The following is an 18,251-nucleotide window of genomic DNA, read 5'->3' on the forward strand; positions in this document are numbered from 1 at the left end:
GTACTCGAAAACCGGTCTTGGGTACTCGGTGTGAAAAGTACACAGAATCCTTACAGTGACGTCGAAGATCCGTACCAGCACATACAAGCGAATCAAGTGTTGTGTAGTTATGTGTGATTTATAACACGTCAATGGCATTACTCAGTGATCCAAGCTGACAAAATGAAAGGAAATATTTAATAAGTAAATGAAAAATGAGCGCAACATTTCTGTGCTGTTATTGCGACGTCTACGATGAATTTCTGACAATAGACAATGCGAGTTGTCTGTGCTTATTCATAAACTTTTCAGTCAATGAAAGGACGGTGGACACTGAAAGAAAAGGCTACAAGTTTTCAGTGAAATTGTTATTAATGAGGCAAATCTCAAAAACCGTAGTTGCATCCATGCGCGAACATTGCTCGAAGGAAAAAGAGCTACTGTGGAATTGCCGCCGGGCATTTGTAATAGAAGGCTTATTCTTCTTTCTCCTAATCTGTTTACCCTCCAGGGTTGGTTTTCCCTCGGACTCAGCGAGGGATCCTACCTCTACCGCCTCAAGGGCAGTGTCCTGGAGATTCAGACATTGAGTCGGGGGATACAACTGGGGAGAATGACCAGTACCTCGCCCAGGTGGCCTCACCTACTATGCTGAAATGGGCCTTGCGGGGGAATGGGAAGATTGGAAGGGATAGACAAGGAAGAGGGAAGGAAGTGGCCGTGGCCTTAAGTTAGGTACCATCCCGGCATTTGCCTGGAGAAGTGGGAAACTACGGGAAACCACTTTCAGGATGGCTGAGCTGGGAATCGAACCACCTCTACTTATTGGACCTCCCGAGGCTTAGTAGACTCCGTTCCAGCCCTCGTACCACTTTTCAAATTTCGTGGCAGAGCTGGGAATCGAACCAGGGCCTCCGAGGGGTGGCAGCTAATCACACTAACCACTATACCACAGAGGCGGACAGAAGGCTTATTACTGGACAGTAAGTGTCGATAGGTAAAATGCTGACTGTAATGGACCCGTTTAATTAAAACTTCCGTAATAATAATGTTACTACTACTAATAAGAATAATAATGTCTTCACTTTCCACTAACTAAATTTCACGGTTTTCGGAGATGCTGAAGTGCCAGAATTTTGTACCGCAGTATCTTTTAAATGCAAGTAAATCTACAGGCACGAGACTGGCGTATTTGAGCACCTTCAAATACCACCGAACTGAGCCGCCATGGAACTTGCCAAGGTGGGATCAGAAGACCAGCGCTCTATCGTCCGAGTTACTCAGACCGGCATTAGAGCTTAGAGTAAGTTAGTCGTGCGGTTAGGGGCGCGCAGCTGTGAGCTTGCATTCTGGTGATAGTGGGTTCGGATTCAACTGTCGGCAACCGGGAAGATGGTTTTCCGTAGTTTCCCATTTTCACATCATGGAAATGCTGGGACTGTACCTTTATTAAGGCCTCGAACGCTTCCTTCCCACTTGTGTCCCTGTTCTCTCCCATCGTCACCATAAGAACTGTTTGTGTCGGTGCGACGTAAAACAATTTGTAAGTACATGTTTCGGTAATTTCGAAGGCATGTTGAAATTATAATATTAATAATTATTCGGACTTTTTAAACGTTTACTATTTTCTTTAGTATTTTCTGACAGATTATGAGCTACGAAGCTTGAGTGGGGCGATTAATTTTTATGTTCACAATAGTTAGTAATAATAGACTAACACAGTTATAATAATATTGCTAGTGGCTTTACGACGGATGCAAGCTGACAGCCGCGCGCTTCTAATCGCACGGCCAACTCGCCCAGTAATAATAATAATAATAATAATAATAATAATAATAATAATAATAATAAATGTTTACGTGCCATTGGAGACGCGCGGTGTCAGAATTTTACCCACAGGTATCCTTTAACGTGCCTGTAAATCTGCCGATCAAGCAGACGTATTTGAGCACCTTCAAATACCAGGGGACAGAGCCAGGATCGAGCCTGCTAAGTTCATGAAATCAGTGCTTGAACCGTCTGAGCCACTGAGCCTGGCAACGTTTATGTACGTTTGATACGTTTAATAGGCACTGTAAAAGCAGCAGTAAGCTAGAATGCTTTAATTTACCATTAAACGTGTTCTTTTCGTTTGGAAGCACGAATGAAAGGTACGTTTAATTTATTTTTATAACATGTATCTTATTGGTATGAAGCAAAACATTCGATGTGCTTTGACAATTCAATTCCGATTCTACTCACTTGGAAATCCTGTCCCATGCATTCTTTCGTTGACGTAAGTAACTTTATTTACGTACACGTCAACACGGGGTGTTTCTGCATACGGCGAGTTGGGCTGCCAAAAATCCAGGATACTGAAATCAACCTGTGGGAGAACATTCCACGTAAGCAGTTCGACAAAAGCACTAGACCTGTCACATGCCAGTTCGGTTGTCTGCTGTTCCTAGCGACGGGGATGTGGTTGGACCGGTGCCCGCCCCTACATGAAACCTTACTAGAGGTATGACCTGTCTGTCTGACCTTGACCTGAATAACAGGTGTCAGAGATGCGTATTATCGTCCGTACTGGTACGCGAGTTACTTCGTAGTAGTAGTAATAATATTTGAATAATGCCAGTGTATGAATACTACGAACACCATGATATGCTGCTAGTGTATCGTGTGGCAGAACAGAACACGGATTTCCCTCCATGAACCTATCGGGAAAGGCTTCCCAAGAGACGGGTGCCGAATCGAGCAACGATTCTTGCTGTACTGCAGAATATTCGCGACACAGTTTGTGTTACATCACGTTCGAAAAACGAGGGCTGAACGGCCACGTGTAATCCTAGACGCGGAAGAAGACATCCTGACAATAGTAAACGATGATCTCGGGCGCCGTACGCGTGGTGCCGTTGGTGTACCAACTTGGACCATACGTAGGACACTGCATGAAGAGCGAGTGCATCCTGATCACATTCAACGGGTGCAGTGTCTTTCACAGTTGATTACCATTTTCTTTACGAGTTGATGTACGTCGCCACGACTTAGATAGATCTCACGGCGACGACAGGACAGGAAAAGGCTGGGATCGTGAAGAAGCAACCGTGGCCTTAATTAACAGCCCCAGTATTTGCCTGGCGTGAACATGGCAAACCACGGAAAACCATCTTTAGGGCTGCCGACAGAGGGGTTCGAACCCACTATATCCCACCCATGGGCTGTGGAATATCCCCATTCCAGGACCGGTTCTGAATTAATACCTGGATGGGTGTAGTAGGAGGTCGGTTACGTGGACTATACATCTTTTTATTAATGTTACCTTCCTCCTGTAGATAGAGTACGTTACTGGAGCTTTCAGAGGACGTGTCGCTTCGACGACGTAGAACCACGTTGATGTTACACGATGAAAAGCAAAGCAGTCATCTCCGTACAGGCCATGAAGGCCCTTGGAGGGGAGGAAGGTAAACACTTCCACCGTTCGTAACCTCGGCACGTGATGGGGTAGCATGGTTAGCACTACGCCCGGACGCCTTTGCCCCCAGGAATTAACCTGGTACTCATTTATGGGGTAGGCTGAGTAAGCCTCAGGGCCATATGCACCTCCGGAAGCGGACATCTCGGTTCTTAAATTTTACGACTTCCTGACGGGTATTCGAACCCACGTCCTTCCAGGCAAACCAAGCACGCCTTTACCGCCTCGGCCAGGAAGCGCCTGGTTTTTACACGATGGTGCAGACATTTCCTCAACGGTGCACAGGACGATGTGGAACTATAAATTGGCCAGCCAGATCTCCAGACCTTATTCCGATGGATTTTTATGTCTGGGGAACATGAAACACAAAGTATATCGAACTGAAGTAACCACTTCGGATTACTTTCTTGAACGTATTGTTTAAGCAGCAGAGGATATTCTGAAGAACCCTGTTGTCTTGGCTCGAATGCGTCGCAACTGGATTCGGAGTAGTGAAGCCTGCAGAGAAGCCCAGGGTGATCACTTTGAACAATTGCTACGAGTTTTACTTTGGTATGTCAGATGTTACGCCATTTATGCAACGTAATGGCTAGGGAGTACGCTACAGAATCGATATAGTATTTTGAGTTTCGATAATTCGATATTCTTATAAATCCGAGCAGAGAAATTGATGTAGCGGTAACAAAAATTATAAATCGAGAGTTTCAGTGCGCGAGTGCCTTGTACGTGGCGAAAGCTGAACACAACACACGGAAGACGTGCTTGTTAAAACGCTAGACATTTACCTTGAACGAAGTTCGGTAGTTCCTCAATCCTACCCTGTACGTGGTTTGGGTTCTTTACGTGTGTTCGAGCAATTTATATTTTGTTTCTTATTCACTACGAGTTAAAACAGAAGACACTTTGTGTTTTTAAGGGCCGATGACCTTAAAACAGCAATCATCATCATCATCATCATCATCACATATAAAAAATTCAATACAATGCTTGTTTTATGTTCATCACTACTGAAATAGGAACTATAAGTTAACATTTAACTTAAGAAGGTTGCCTAGAGTGTTTTGTTAATTTACAAAAGAAAGATTAAAATTTATTTTAGTGTAAGGCAATCTGTATGTTTTTGTTTTGTAAACTGTTGTAAATCCGTGTTTTTCTATTCGAGATGGTCTTGTTGCCATCCACCTGGATTACGGAGCCCCTACTTCATGTTAGTTCATTCGTTTCTACAACAGAGTGTTACTAATGCGACTGTAGTTCCTACGACCATGCCACTCTTATGTCTGTGTCACTAAAGAGCGCCTTGTCCGACTCTGTCCTGCTTGAGTATGTGGCCCTCGTTACCTTTTTCTTCCTCTTCTTCTACTGCAGCCTTATGTCGTAACAGGTATACTGTATTCTACCGACATATATCTTAACACGCAGTAGCGTAATCTGCTGCGATTTGTTATTAGCACCATGATAGTAAAATGTAGGATGTAGTTGTGGTAGAATTTTCTTAGATACGTTCGACTTCTGTGAATTGTGTATAATTTGATAACTCATCTTGTATTCATGAAAGCGACCGTCGGCCTGGCGTTCAGGTTAATAGCTACATGTCTCTAACGTGTAACCTTGTTTATGTTTCTTAGATTTGTTGATGTGTATATTTGATGTGTATACACAATGTGACATTATAGCTGACTCATCCCCACGAGCTTGACCTTGTTCTCGTCTTACGCATAGTCATCTGTAGGTAACTACTGCGCCCGATGCTGCCTCACGTGACGTACATTTCATCTTGTTTCCTCTTAAACCACGTATATTTTACAATTTTCTTCCACGTATTTCAGCTTTTAATGAGCTGATAATAACAATAATAATAATAATACTAATACTAATAATAATAATAATAATAATAATAATAATAATAATAATAATAATAATAATAATAATAATAAAGTGCTTTTCGTCCCGCTAACTTCTTCTACGGTTTTCTGAGACACTAAGGTGCCCACATTTAGTTCCGCAGGAGTTCTTTTTATGTACCAGCAAATCTACCGACACGAGGCTGACGTACACTATTTGAGCACCTTCAAATACCACCGGACTGGGCCAGGTTCGAACCTGTGAAGTTGAAGTCAAAAGGCCGGCACCTCAACCGTCTGAGCCACTCAGCCCGGAAGGAGGCACGAAATATAGGCACGTTTATTTAGTTGTTTAACATGTCCATTATTCCTTTGACACTAAACGTTCGATGAGTTTCGATAATTTAATTCCGATGCTACTCATTTGGACATCCTATCCTATGACTACTTTCGTTGGCGTAAGGAACTGCCTTATTTCTTTTATCATTATGCAATGCACAACAGGGATCGTACCGTATTTCACGTCCCGGCGCGCCTATCCCAACCAATAATTATATCACACGCTCGTACAGGTCCCGCACCGACACAGGTTTTCAGGTCATTTCCATACACTAGACCACGGGCTGATGACCACAGATATCCCAATCCCCTAAAGGACGTAACAGAAAATGAACCAGTATTAACGCAGAGAATTCGATACATCTCCAGGGTCCGAAACCGATGACCAGGGTTGTCTGATGCCCCTAAGACGGAAACTAAATACTTTTTTGTGCAATTTGCTTTACGTCGCACCGACACAGATAGGTCTTATGGCGACGATGGGACAGGAAGTGGCTAGGAGTGGGAAGGAACCGGCCGTGGCCTTAATTATGGTACAGCCCCAGCATTTGCCTGGTATGAAAATGGGACACCACGGAAAACCATCTTCAGGGCTGCCGACAGTGGGGTTCGAACCCACTATCTCCCGCATACTGGATACTGGCCGCACTTAAGCGACTGCAGGTATCGAGCTCGGTAAACTAAATACTGACAACAACAAAACCTGTCCGGCGAGAATGTAACGTAACGTGGCATACACGACTGTAGTAGCCGCCTTCAGCTGTTATCGTAGTTCAGTTGCTCTTAAACGTAAAAACCAGTTTGACAAGTATGTTACGTAACATCTGGTGCAATGCATAGGTAGCGTTCAGCTGTTACGGTAGTACTTTTGCTCGTTAACATAAACAGAAACCAGTTTGGCACGGATGGCGCGTGAGTTGCCTGTTATCAAAGGGAAGCTATTCATTCACTACCTATTCTAAAACCATCGTATCTCTTTGCTCTCGAAAAAACTTCCAAGAATTACTAAAAGTTAGATATATGGTGGTTCTTCACATCGTTCTCTATTGCTAGAAGAAATATCTGCAGGTATACCCCTAACAGCCTGTGTACAAATGACGGTCATATAGAGTTCCTGTCGTCAGCATAATACGCCAGTGAATTAGTCCTTACGGGGTAGACTATTGCTGTCCAGAGAGAGCACAGTAGCACTGATACAGTGTCTGGTGGGATTCTCTTTGACTACGGATCCTGTAATGGTAGCCGTGCGCCGCAATCCTGGTGGACACGTACCGTATTGCAAAGTTTGGTTCCTTCCATTCGTTTGAATTAAAGTAGGTGTTAGGCAGAAGTCGTAATCAACGCTCGCTGGTTTCTTGTTCCTGCCTGTAACGTGAGATTCATATGCCGCTGTATTTTCTAGGCCGTTGACAAAGGGTTCGTTTTAAGTCCATAGCTTTAACTGCCTCTAGTCTTCAAATTTACAGGTGTAAGATAGATAAATATCTTACTGACTACATAATAGACAATTGGTATATATTAACATAAGAGAGGCTCAAAACTGTATCAGACATAAAAGACTGAAAAACAGATATTCTCTGATCATTGTTATGTCCTGCTAGAAATGTTCTTTCGTAAGTTATTTGGAAGTCTGTGAAAAATATAGCCTAATAATAGCAAATATCTCCGTTATTACTCCTTATGCGCTAAAAGATCATGGCATAAAGGATTGGAAGTATTGTTTTTCATAACTTTATTGTGTACAGTTTTCCTATGCATCTACGTACAGTAATATTAACGGAGAAATTTGATATTTCCTGTTTTGCTCCCCTTAATATTCTTACCTCACTGCACACTAATAAAATATATAGCCCAGTGCACACCCCGACTCTCCTTGAATTTATATAGCATTAATGCCATCTAGTGGAGGTGAGTGACAGCCGAAGAGAGAGAATCACACCCTGTGGGTGGGAGCAGTACAGTAACACCCATGATAGCCCCTGCCTATTGTAAGAGTCGACTGAAAAAGGCCCCAGCGGCTCTTAACTTGGGAGCACTCGTTGGCAACCACGGCGTCCTTAGCTGTATCTTGGCATTGCTTCCACTCACTTGTGCCAGTTTTTCCGCTTTCACATATCTTATTCCACCTTCTTTGGTTAAATCTTGTTCATTTCAGACCCCGACGGTATTAGGCCATGAGGCCTAGGGAGTCTTTCATTTTAACGCCCTTCGTGGCCTTTGTCTTCCTTTGGCCAATAACTCGATTTTTCGAAGTGTCGGGTGCTTTTCATGTTTTCACTAATTAATATTAGTAGAGGACGATTGCCTAGTTTTACTTCCTCTTAAAACAATAATCACCACCACCACCACCACCACCAGAGAGAGAGAGAGAGAGAGAGAGTCAATCAGTGATCACTGATCTGCGTTTAGGGCTGTTACGCTGGTGGTAGATCCCCTATCAGTAGTTTACCTAATAATTTCTTAAATTATTTCAGAGAATTTTAAAATTTAACGAACATTCCCCTATATAAATTATTCCAATCCCTATCTTCCTGTAAATGAATATTTGCTCCAATTTATCCTCTTGAATTTAAAATTTATCTTCACAGTGTGATCTTTTCTATCTTTAAACGTTCCGCTCAAGCTTACTCGTCTACTAATAAGCCATCTCTCCTCTGACAGCTCGGAACATCCCGCTTAGTCAAACAGCTCGTCTCCTTCTTATTCCCAAGTCTTCCTTGCCAAAAGTTAGTAACATTTTTAAATACTATTCTTTTGTCGGAAATCAGCCAGAGCAGAACGTGCTGCTTTCCTCTGAATATTTTCCAGTTCTCGTTTCAAGCATTCTGGTGGGGGTTCAATACTCAGGAGCCGTGTATATATATATGAAGATATCTGTAACATTTATTTACAAGGTCGTTGATGTGATCACCCCAATCTATACGTCATGGGGAACAATCCTGTATAAGGCAAACATTACAAACAACAAACAACAATATTGAGGGGAGAAATACTGACCTGCAGCACAAGAATTATTTAGAATGAAAATTCGTTGATATAGTCCATGTAGTATTGAACATTAATTGACAAATCCTTTCCGGTCAGAGTTCTGAGCAAAAATATTATCACATAACAGCTTTTCTAGGTGCAACTACGATATCCAGATTTTTTCAAATAGCTAATTGAGAAAAAAGTTCAGATTAAAAAGAAATGTTGACATTCCAGGGATGAATTTCCTAACTGGTTTCACTTTCACTCAATCTCACAACTTTGTCGAGGTCTTGGAGTACATCTCAGTTAACTACAGTCAATGTAATGCTATTGGTGATCAGTTTTAGGCTTAGGATATCGTAGGCCTGCGATATTTGATGTCGATAGACTCGCCACTAAAAATTTAAAGGTAAGAATATTTCCATTTCATACCGTATTTTCTCGTATGGTAAAGTTATATCAATATCTAAAAAAAAAAACAAACTATAGATTTTCTATAATAATTATTATGCACACATTTTAGATATAAATTTTGCCTGATATAGCTGTACCGTACGAGAAATACGGAATATATTCTCAAATTATTATTATTATTATTATTATTATTATTATTATTATTATTATTATTGTTCGTAAGGCAAAAGTACATTGAAACACAAAAGATCGGGAAGTATATTTTACACAACAGTTATAATTTACAGTTGTGCGATGCAGTTAATTTTATCGGAAAAATTTGATACTTCCTGTTTTGATCCCCTTAATGTTGTTACATTTACTAAGGAAATAATATATAGTCTCCAGCACTCTCCGTATATCCCTGAACTTAAACACCGATTTTCTAGCAATTCTCTGAAGACATTTTCTCGTGATGTTCAGATAAAACAGATAGACAGACAGACATTGAACTTCACTAAAATCCGAGAATAATACGAAGTGATGAACTAACGGAATAGTAAATTATACAAAAAAAATGACATTCTAAAAAAAATATTATTAGAGAAATGTGTTGGGTTTCACTCCGAAGGATGCTTTGATCCTCAGCAGATCCGCCAACAGCTTCCATAGGTGGCCCAGGCATCACTGAATCACTGAAGAGGAATATTAGGGAAATGCTGAGTGAGATAGTTTCCCGTTGCTTTCCTCACGGAGCCATAATTTTCTATTACATATCAGTCTCCAAGGTCACTGAAATGCACGCACCAACCGGCCCTAACGAGAGACATGATTGGATGCACAAGGAATAGCATTGTTAGCACCACTCGTACCTTAGTCACTTTCATATCGTGTCAAGGATGACCGAGCTCGATAGCTGGAGTCGCTTAGGCGCGGCCAGGATCTAGTATTCGGGAGGTAGTGGGTTCGAACCCCATTGTCGGCAGCCTTCAAGATGGTTTTCCGTGGTTTCCCATTTTCACACTAGGCAAATGCTGGGGCTGTAATTTAATTAAGGCCACGGCCGCTCTTTCCCACTCCTAGCCCCTTCCTGCCCCATCGTCGCCATAAGACCTATCTGTGTCGGTGCGACGTAAGCAACTTATATAAAAAATGTCAAGGATGGGACTTAAGACAGATCATGGAGGAATGTACAGTCATGTACCATTTTTGCAGACCGGATTTCATGAGTGGATGAGATGTTTTGTTGATTCTTATCCTACAGGAGTTATTTTACGTGCAGATAAATCTACCACCGCGAGGCAAATATTTTTGTTCCCCTTGAAATACCACTGGACGGAGCTGGGATCGACCCATTAACTTGAGTTGGGAAGGCTAGCTCTCTACTGTCTGAGCCCCTCACCCGATTTATACTTCACTCTGATCTGCATGACTATCATACACCTTCTGAATATCTTGAGTATTCGTAGTTCCTTTTATTTTCAGAAAACTCGCAGTGATCAGCCGCAGCGGGACTTTTGGTATCCGAAACTAGAGGCGTGACGTTTGTTAGATATGGACAGCCCTGTGAGGCGTGGCTTCCCATCCATCCACGAGACTTCACTGTAATGGCAGTCGATTCCACAGCTTGGCTATTACCCGCCTCGATGCGACATCTCAATAATGCCTGAATATTCCTTACTATAAATACAATATACGACATGCAGAACTTGGGCGGAGTAATTTGGAATTCATGAATAATTTGTAGCAAGAGACACGCTGGAGAAGTCATGTGTACACAACTCACAGTTATGTCAGTGGATGGGAAAAACTAGGATCCCTTGAAATAAAAGAATTCGCCGCCGACACTGCTCAGACATGATATGAGCTAAACAGATTGTAGTATACAGTAACGTGATTAACGCGGATAATGATAACATGTATATTAAGTACTCAACCCGAAGGCTGGTTTTATCCTCGACAGCCCCACCATCAGCCGTTATAGATGGCCTAGGCGTCACGAGGAAAATGAGGAGTGAGTTTCCTGCTGTTTTCCTCACGGAGCCAGAAGTTTGTATTACATATCAGTCTGCGAAGCCCACTGAAATGCACGCACCAGTCGACTCAATGCGTGACCTTTTTACGCCGTTCATCACAGGGACTGGCTGCATAAGGAATGGCATGACTCGTACCTCAGTCACCTTCATGTTGTCAAAGCCAAGGATGAAATTGAGACATATTAATCAAAGTAGAAAACATGCTCTAGCCAGAATACATAGTGAACTGTAGACACTTGCTGTCACCATCAAAGGCAATAATAATAATAATAATAATAATAATAATAATAATAATAATAATAATAATAATAATAATAATAATAATAATCATCATCATCATCATCATCATCATCTTCTACCACTCCTTTCACACTGGGGATGGTGGGGCCGCGGGTGCGAACTTTGTCGAACATGTTAATCGGGCCCTGTTTTACGACTGATTGTCCTTCATAACACCAAACCTGCGAGGAAGGAACTATTCAGTACTGCGTGTTTCATTGGGGGTTGGTAGTAAGATGTGCTGTATGTATGAAAAAGAGTGTGTTGGAACAAGCACAAACCTCCAGTCTCAATGTCAGAGGAATTAACCAGACGAGATTATATCCCCGATCCAGGCAGAAATCCAACCCAGTATTCTCTGAACCGAAGGTCTCTATGCAGACCATTTAGCCTAGGAGCCAGACAATAATAATAAGAATAATAAGCGAGCGAGTAGGCCATGCCTTTAGGGTCGTGTTGCATTCGGGAGATAGTAGGCTCAAATTCCACCGTCGGCAGCCCTGAAGATGGTTTCTCGTGGTTTCCCCATTTTTACACCAGGCAAATACTGGGGCTGCACTTTCATGAAGGCCATGGACGCTATCTTTCCAATCCTAATCCTTCCCCGTCCTTGCGTTCCCGAAAACCTTGGATGTGTTTGTGTGACGTTAAACCACTAGTAACAAAGCTCTTTTTCTTTCAAACCTCTTCAACTGCTATGGATATTTAAAAGGGACACCACGGAGTCGGAATTTACTCCCACAGTTCATTAATGTGCTGAAAGATTACGAAACTTGTCACGATTTAAACACACCCAGATCTCACCGATGTCAGTCGGGATTGAACCTGCTGTTTTGGGAACACAGGTACAATGACTAACACACTGCATCACAGAGATAAGCAAGAAATAAAATATCATATTAATTTATTCTTTGTTAATTAATTTCGTATGGCTATTTCTAGCCGAGTACAGCCCTTGTAAGATTGTAGGCGGCATATGCCATGTGTAGGTAACTGCGTGTTATTGTGGTGGAGGATAGTGTTGTGTGAGGTGTGTGAGTTGCAGGGATGTTGGGGACAGCACAAACATCCAGTCCCCGGGCCATTGGAATTAACCAATGAAGGTTAAAATCCCCGACCCGGCCGGGAATCGAACCCGGGACCCTCTGAACCGAAGGCCAGTACGCTGACCATTCAGCCAACGAGTCGGACATTCTTTTGTTAGTGAACTGTATTTGCCATAATTAGTACTACTCGTTTCTTTCCCCTACCACCAAACCCGTGCTGCAACAGCCCCTTATGGCGTTGGCTTGCCAAGAAGACTGCTGTTCATCCAGAAGGCCTAAGAGTTTCACGTGGGCTATGTGACAACATCCTCAGCCGTATTGCTTTGCGTTCTTGACTGGATCTGCTACCTCTCGTATCAGCCAGCTGTTCAGTTGGTTTCGCGAGGCTAAGTGAACCCCCTTCCAGCACTCAGTCCAGAATTAAAATGCCTGCACTGGCTGGGAATTTAACCCAGGTCCTCCAGGTAAGAGGCAGGCATGTTACCCATACACCTATACATAACAGTGAGATATTCTCAATTTCCATTTACGTTTTCAATAATTTTCTTTTATTATTCCTTTCTTATTTTTATTTTATTACATAGTTAATTCTACGTTGCACTAACTACGTTTACGGTTTTCGGAGACACAGAGGTGCCTGAAATTTGTCCTGCAGAGCACCTTCAAATACTACCAGACTGAACAGGGATCGAACCGGCCAAGTGCTGTTCAGTAGGCCAGAGATCTACCGTCTGAGCCATTCAATTCATCAATTGTAAGAAAATACAATTTAGAGAATTTCTTCGTACAATGGAAAGTACTGTGAAAATATTGTCTTCTTCTTTCGTGATTCAGTTTAAATATTGCCACAGGACCTGTTCAGGAAGAAAACGGGATGTCTCGTGTTGAATGACTCTGCGGATCTACACGATTCTATGGAAAATATCCCCTATTTGACAGGTATAAGATGAGAAGATTGTATAATCATTTTGCCTTGGGCGTTATGTATTCCTGTCTTGAAAAGGACTGTTACACAATTTATACAAATGTTTAAGGCTACTGTGATAAAACAGCTTTCATAAGACATGAAGCTACAGCAGGTGTTACCAGTACAAAACCTCAGGGAAGAACCAGTTCCGAAACAATGGATAGAGCAAGGAAGCTTAATGATTTATTTTCCGTGACCATTAATTAACGTGCTCCAAGATTTGTGGCTGTCAATAATGGCCAGGTCTTAACCGGAAACAATTCGTTTAATATTAAAGAGGTACTATCACTGAAATATTTAATATGTCCTGAATACCATATTTGAGATCATTTAACCCTCTAAAATCTGAATATTATCCCACAGATAAAGATTTTTAAAATGTAATTTGGCCTCCTGACAAGTGAGGATCTTTAAAAAATGCCCTTAATTTTTATTGACATGTTATATATTCATATCAGCGTTGCACATAGCAAAAATGCTATGTAATAATATTTTAGCATAGAAATCTGACCAGAAAGGTTCTGTTATCTAAGGTTCAGTATTTCAGGAACAAAATCAACTAATTTTCGTTCTAAGTAAAACACGTGCAGTGGGTCAGTATTTCTCCCCTCAACATAGTAACATAGCGGTATTTCGAGGCGTAGCGACGATATTCTTCTTTGATTGGTCAGTGTAGTGGATTTCGATTAAGAGGAATCCATATTCATTTTCTGCCTGGCAGGGCCGAGAGGATTTTGACTGTGCTTGGTTAATTCCTCTAGTTCAATGGCTGTGTGTGTGTGTGTTCTTATGAATAAATATCTTCATTGCAATTCATAACCTTACGAATCACCATACAAACACGCTATAGTGAATACATTCATCCGCATAGGGTTGGCATCAGGAAGGACATACAGCCGTAAAACTGGAATCAAGTCCCACTGTCGGCAGCCCTGAAGATAGTGTTTTCCCATTTTCACACTAGGCAAATGCTGGGGCTGTACCTTAATTAAGGCCACGGCCGCCTCATTCCCACTCCTAGCTTTTTCTTATCCCATCGTCGCTATAAGACCTATCTGCGTCAGTGCGACGTAAAGCAAATTGTTAAACAAAAAAAAAAAACCCGCGTTCGGCCAAAAGTGGAAGCAGAGAGATATATAAATTCGTTTAAGCCAACAATTCAAAAGTTTTAAACCGCGTTGAAGCGTTAGAAAAATTTCTATATACATTATGATGGACGCTGTGTCTGTGTGGGTTAAGACTTTATGTGATATTTTGCCATTAACTGATTAAATGATCATGGGAGATTTTTCCGAATTCTCTTGATAATGGTATTCAGGGTTTGGTTTTACTATGACAGCGAAGTGTGAGGAGAAAATAATTTGAACAAATGAAAAGAGTAAACGAAATACTACATAATCTAAAAATCAATACAATAAAATGATTACGTTCAGGTGATCGTGATTTACGCTAGTTTCTTACTAAAGCGATCAGGATTTGCATCTCCGATTTTCAGAATGAAATGTCATCATTCCGTGGTTCATGTTGCATATTTAACAAATATGCTACATATACTATTTAAAGCTTATCTAACAATTTTTAAATTCGATTCAATTTTACAGAATTATGGAATTCGCTATTAACTTATGACGGTTTCGCTGGGTGCCAGTAGTTTGTTTCCCGGCTAATGTGAGTGAGATTTTCAAGATGAAATGTCACTTCTTTGTAGTTAGGATTTAATGTAAAACTCCAGATGCTGTGATTTGTGACTTCAAGATTCAAGAATCACGTGATACTGATTGCTTATTCACTTGTGTTTCTCTGCTCTGTTTGTTTCTCTGTGATCCGATCAAAAGTCAAGTTGTAAGTTTCGCCAAGAGGAAAAGTCATCTTAGTTTTAATTATTGTGTTGATGGGGCTATAGTATCTCATGGGGAACAGTGAAAGTACCTAGGTGTTAATATAAGGAACGTTAACTGGGGTAATCATATTAACGAGGTTGTTAAGAAGCGAGTATTCAGGGGTTGTAGTAATTTTGTAAAGGAGGAGGCGTGTAAGTCTCTATTAAGACCGCAGTTAGAGTGTGACTCCAGTATATGGGTCCTTCACCAGGACTCCTTGATACGAGAACTGGAAAACAATTCAAAGGAAGCAGCACAATTTATTGTGGGTGATTCCCGACAAAGGAGCAGTGTTACAAAAAGGTTGCAAACTTTGCGCTGGGAAGACTTGGGAGTAAGGAGACGAGATGCCCGACTATGTGGTATGTTTCGAGTTGTCAGTGTTGAGTTGGCGTGGAATGAATTAAGTAGAAGAATAAGTTTGGGCGGAGCTTTTAAAAGTAGAAATGACCATAATATGAAAATAAAGTTGGAATTCACCAGATTAGGGGGGGGGGGCAATATTCATTTATAGAAAGAGAAGTTAGGGATTGAAATAAATTATCGAGGGAAATGGTCGATAAATTCCCAAGTTCGTTGAAAATATTTAAGAAATAGGTAGGTAAACAATTACTAGGGAAGTGCCTCCTGGGCGACAGCCCTAAATGCAGATGATTGATTGATTGATTGATTGATTGATTGATTGATTGATTGATTGATTGATTGATTGATTGACCCTACTCGGTCTAATATTTCAGGAACTACTTAGTTTTGGGGTGTTGAAAGTGCTGTATGTTGTTTTAAGAGGTAAGGGAATTGGATGACCAGCTTCTATTAACGCAAACCATGGAAGATAATTTCGAACCTTTGAAGAATGGATGAATCGAATAAATAGAGGAAAGGTGTTTAAAATGTGGGATGACGAAGACTCTCTTGGCAATACTAGTCCGATTATCATCCAGGTTCAGAGGAGAGCAAGATTTGATTCTGGCAGATCAGGTAGCTATGATTAAAAAGGAGGAGCCTCGCATAAGTAACGATGAAAATGGCAATCCACAGCTGTTTCAAGTCATTCGACCGGGTCAGGAATGGAATGAATGAAGCCCCCATTTAGCGGCGAGGTTATTAAATGTGCTGGATGCCGAAGCCTGTCGCACTCCTCTGGGGCAATGATTAATGACTGACGGATGAAATGAAGTTGTAACGGAGAGTGTTGCTGGAAGGAAAGATGACAGGGAAACCCGGAGGAAAACCTGTTCCGCCTCCGCTTTGCCCAGCACAAATCTCACATGGAGTGACTGTGATTTGAACCACGGTATCCAGTGGTGAAAGGCCGGCGCGCTGCCGCCTGAGCCACGGAGGCTTCATAAGTAACTATATTTATTATAAATAAATTGTGCTACGTGTAAGATTTTTTAAAGTAAACCTCGTGTGAATTCCTATGACATTGCTTATAAATATTATGTTACACTTCCTGTCACTTTAATTTTCATTTATTTGTTGTTTTCACGTATTTATTTTTCTTAGTTATCATTTAATTTCTTCTTTTAATTTAATTTATTGTAATTGTTCGTTGTTGTTTGGATTATCATTCCATAGGCTAGTTTGGCGCATCTCCCAATCTTGTGATACTATTTTCATTTCTGCGGAACTACCAAGCTACATCCTACATCGATTCCAATCTGTTGTTTGTTATATTATTATTATTATTATTATTATTATTATTATTATTATTATTATTTATTTTCCACTAATTGTAGTTACAATTTAGGGATGGTGAATGGAGAAAGGGCATAGCCCCATATACACAAAAGTGCCTCCATCACCACTTAAAATTATAATATACAAATATACAATTACATTCTACATGATGTTCTTATATACAGTTAAAATATTTACATAGGCATATTTACATACAGTAATACTCACAAGACCTGTTCAACATGCAAGTCATTCGACACACACACACACACACACACACACACACACACACACACACACACACACACACACACACACACACACACACACACACACACACACACACACACACACACACACACACACACACACACACAGTCTCTCTCTCTCTCTCTCTCATGCCTCATCCTTCGTCTACCATTCCTGTCGTCTACACTTCCCTCAAAAACTAACTGAGGAAGGCCTGGTGTCTTAAGATGTTTTCGATCATTCTATCTCTTCTTCTGGTCAAATTTCATGAAATCGTTCTAATATCACCAATTCAATTCATCACTTCTTCATTCGTGATTCTGTCTGATCATCTCATCTTCAACATCCTTCTGTACCCCCACATTTCAAAAGCCACTTTATCTTTTCTTTCTTTCTTTCTGAGGTAGTTGTTGTCCTTGTCTCACTTCCACGCTCCAGAAGAAAGTCTTCAAAACCATCTTTCTAAATTGTTCGAAGTGAGAAAATTTCCATTGTTAATAAAGACCTCCCTTCCTTATGCTTCTGCCCGTGTTAGCTAGCAACAAAATTTAACTGCTTCCTTTATGACTTCATATCCTAATATTTCCTGTATCACCTGACTTTGTTCGAATGCATACTTTTGTTTTGGATTTATTTTCATCTTGTATTCCCCACCAAGATTGTGTCCATATCATTCAACAGTTTATCCAGACTGTTTACAGACTCGGGAAAAACAACAATACCATTGGCAGATATCAGAGTACCGAGGGAGCTGGCCGTGAGGTTACAGGCACGCAGCTGTGAGCTTGCATTCGGGAGATATTGGGTTCGAACCCCACTATCGGCAGCCCTGAATATGGTTTTCCATGGTTTCCCATTTTCACACCAGGCAAATGCTGGGTCTGTACCTTAATTAAGGCCACGGCCGCTTCCTTCCCACTCCTAGATCTTTCCTGTTTCATCATCGCCATAAGACCTATGTGTGTCAGTGCGACGTAAAGACAGTTACCAAAAAAAAAAAAAAGGTCCCAGAGTGTTGATTTCCTCTCCTTGAATATTTCTCCTTTTTCCCAAATTCCTCTTTGACTCCCTTTACCACTTGTTCTATATTAACACTCGAAAGGAGACGTGACAAACAGCAGTTTTGCCTCACTCT

Source organism: Anabrus simplex, chromosome 1 (genome assembly GCF_040414725.1).
Source record: "Anabrus simplex isolate iqAnaSimp1 chromosome 1, ASM4041472v1, whole genome shotgun sequence".
NCBI classification, from domain to species: domain Eukaryota; kingdom Metazoa; phylum Arthropoda; class Insecta; order Orthoptera; family Tettigoniidae; genus Anabrus; species Anabrus simplex.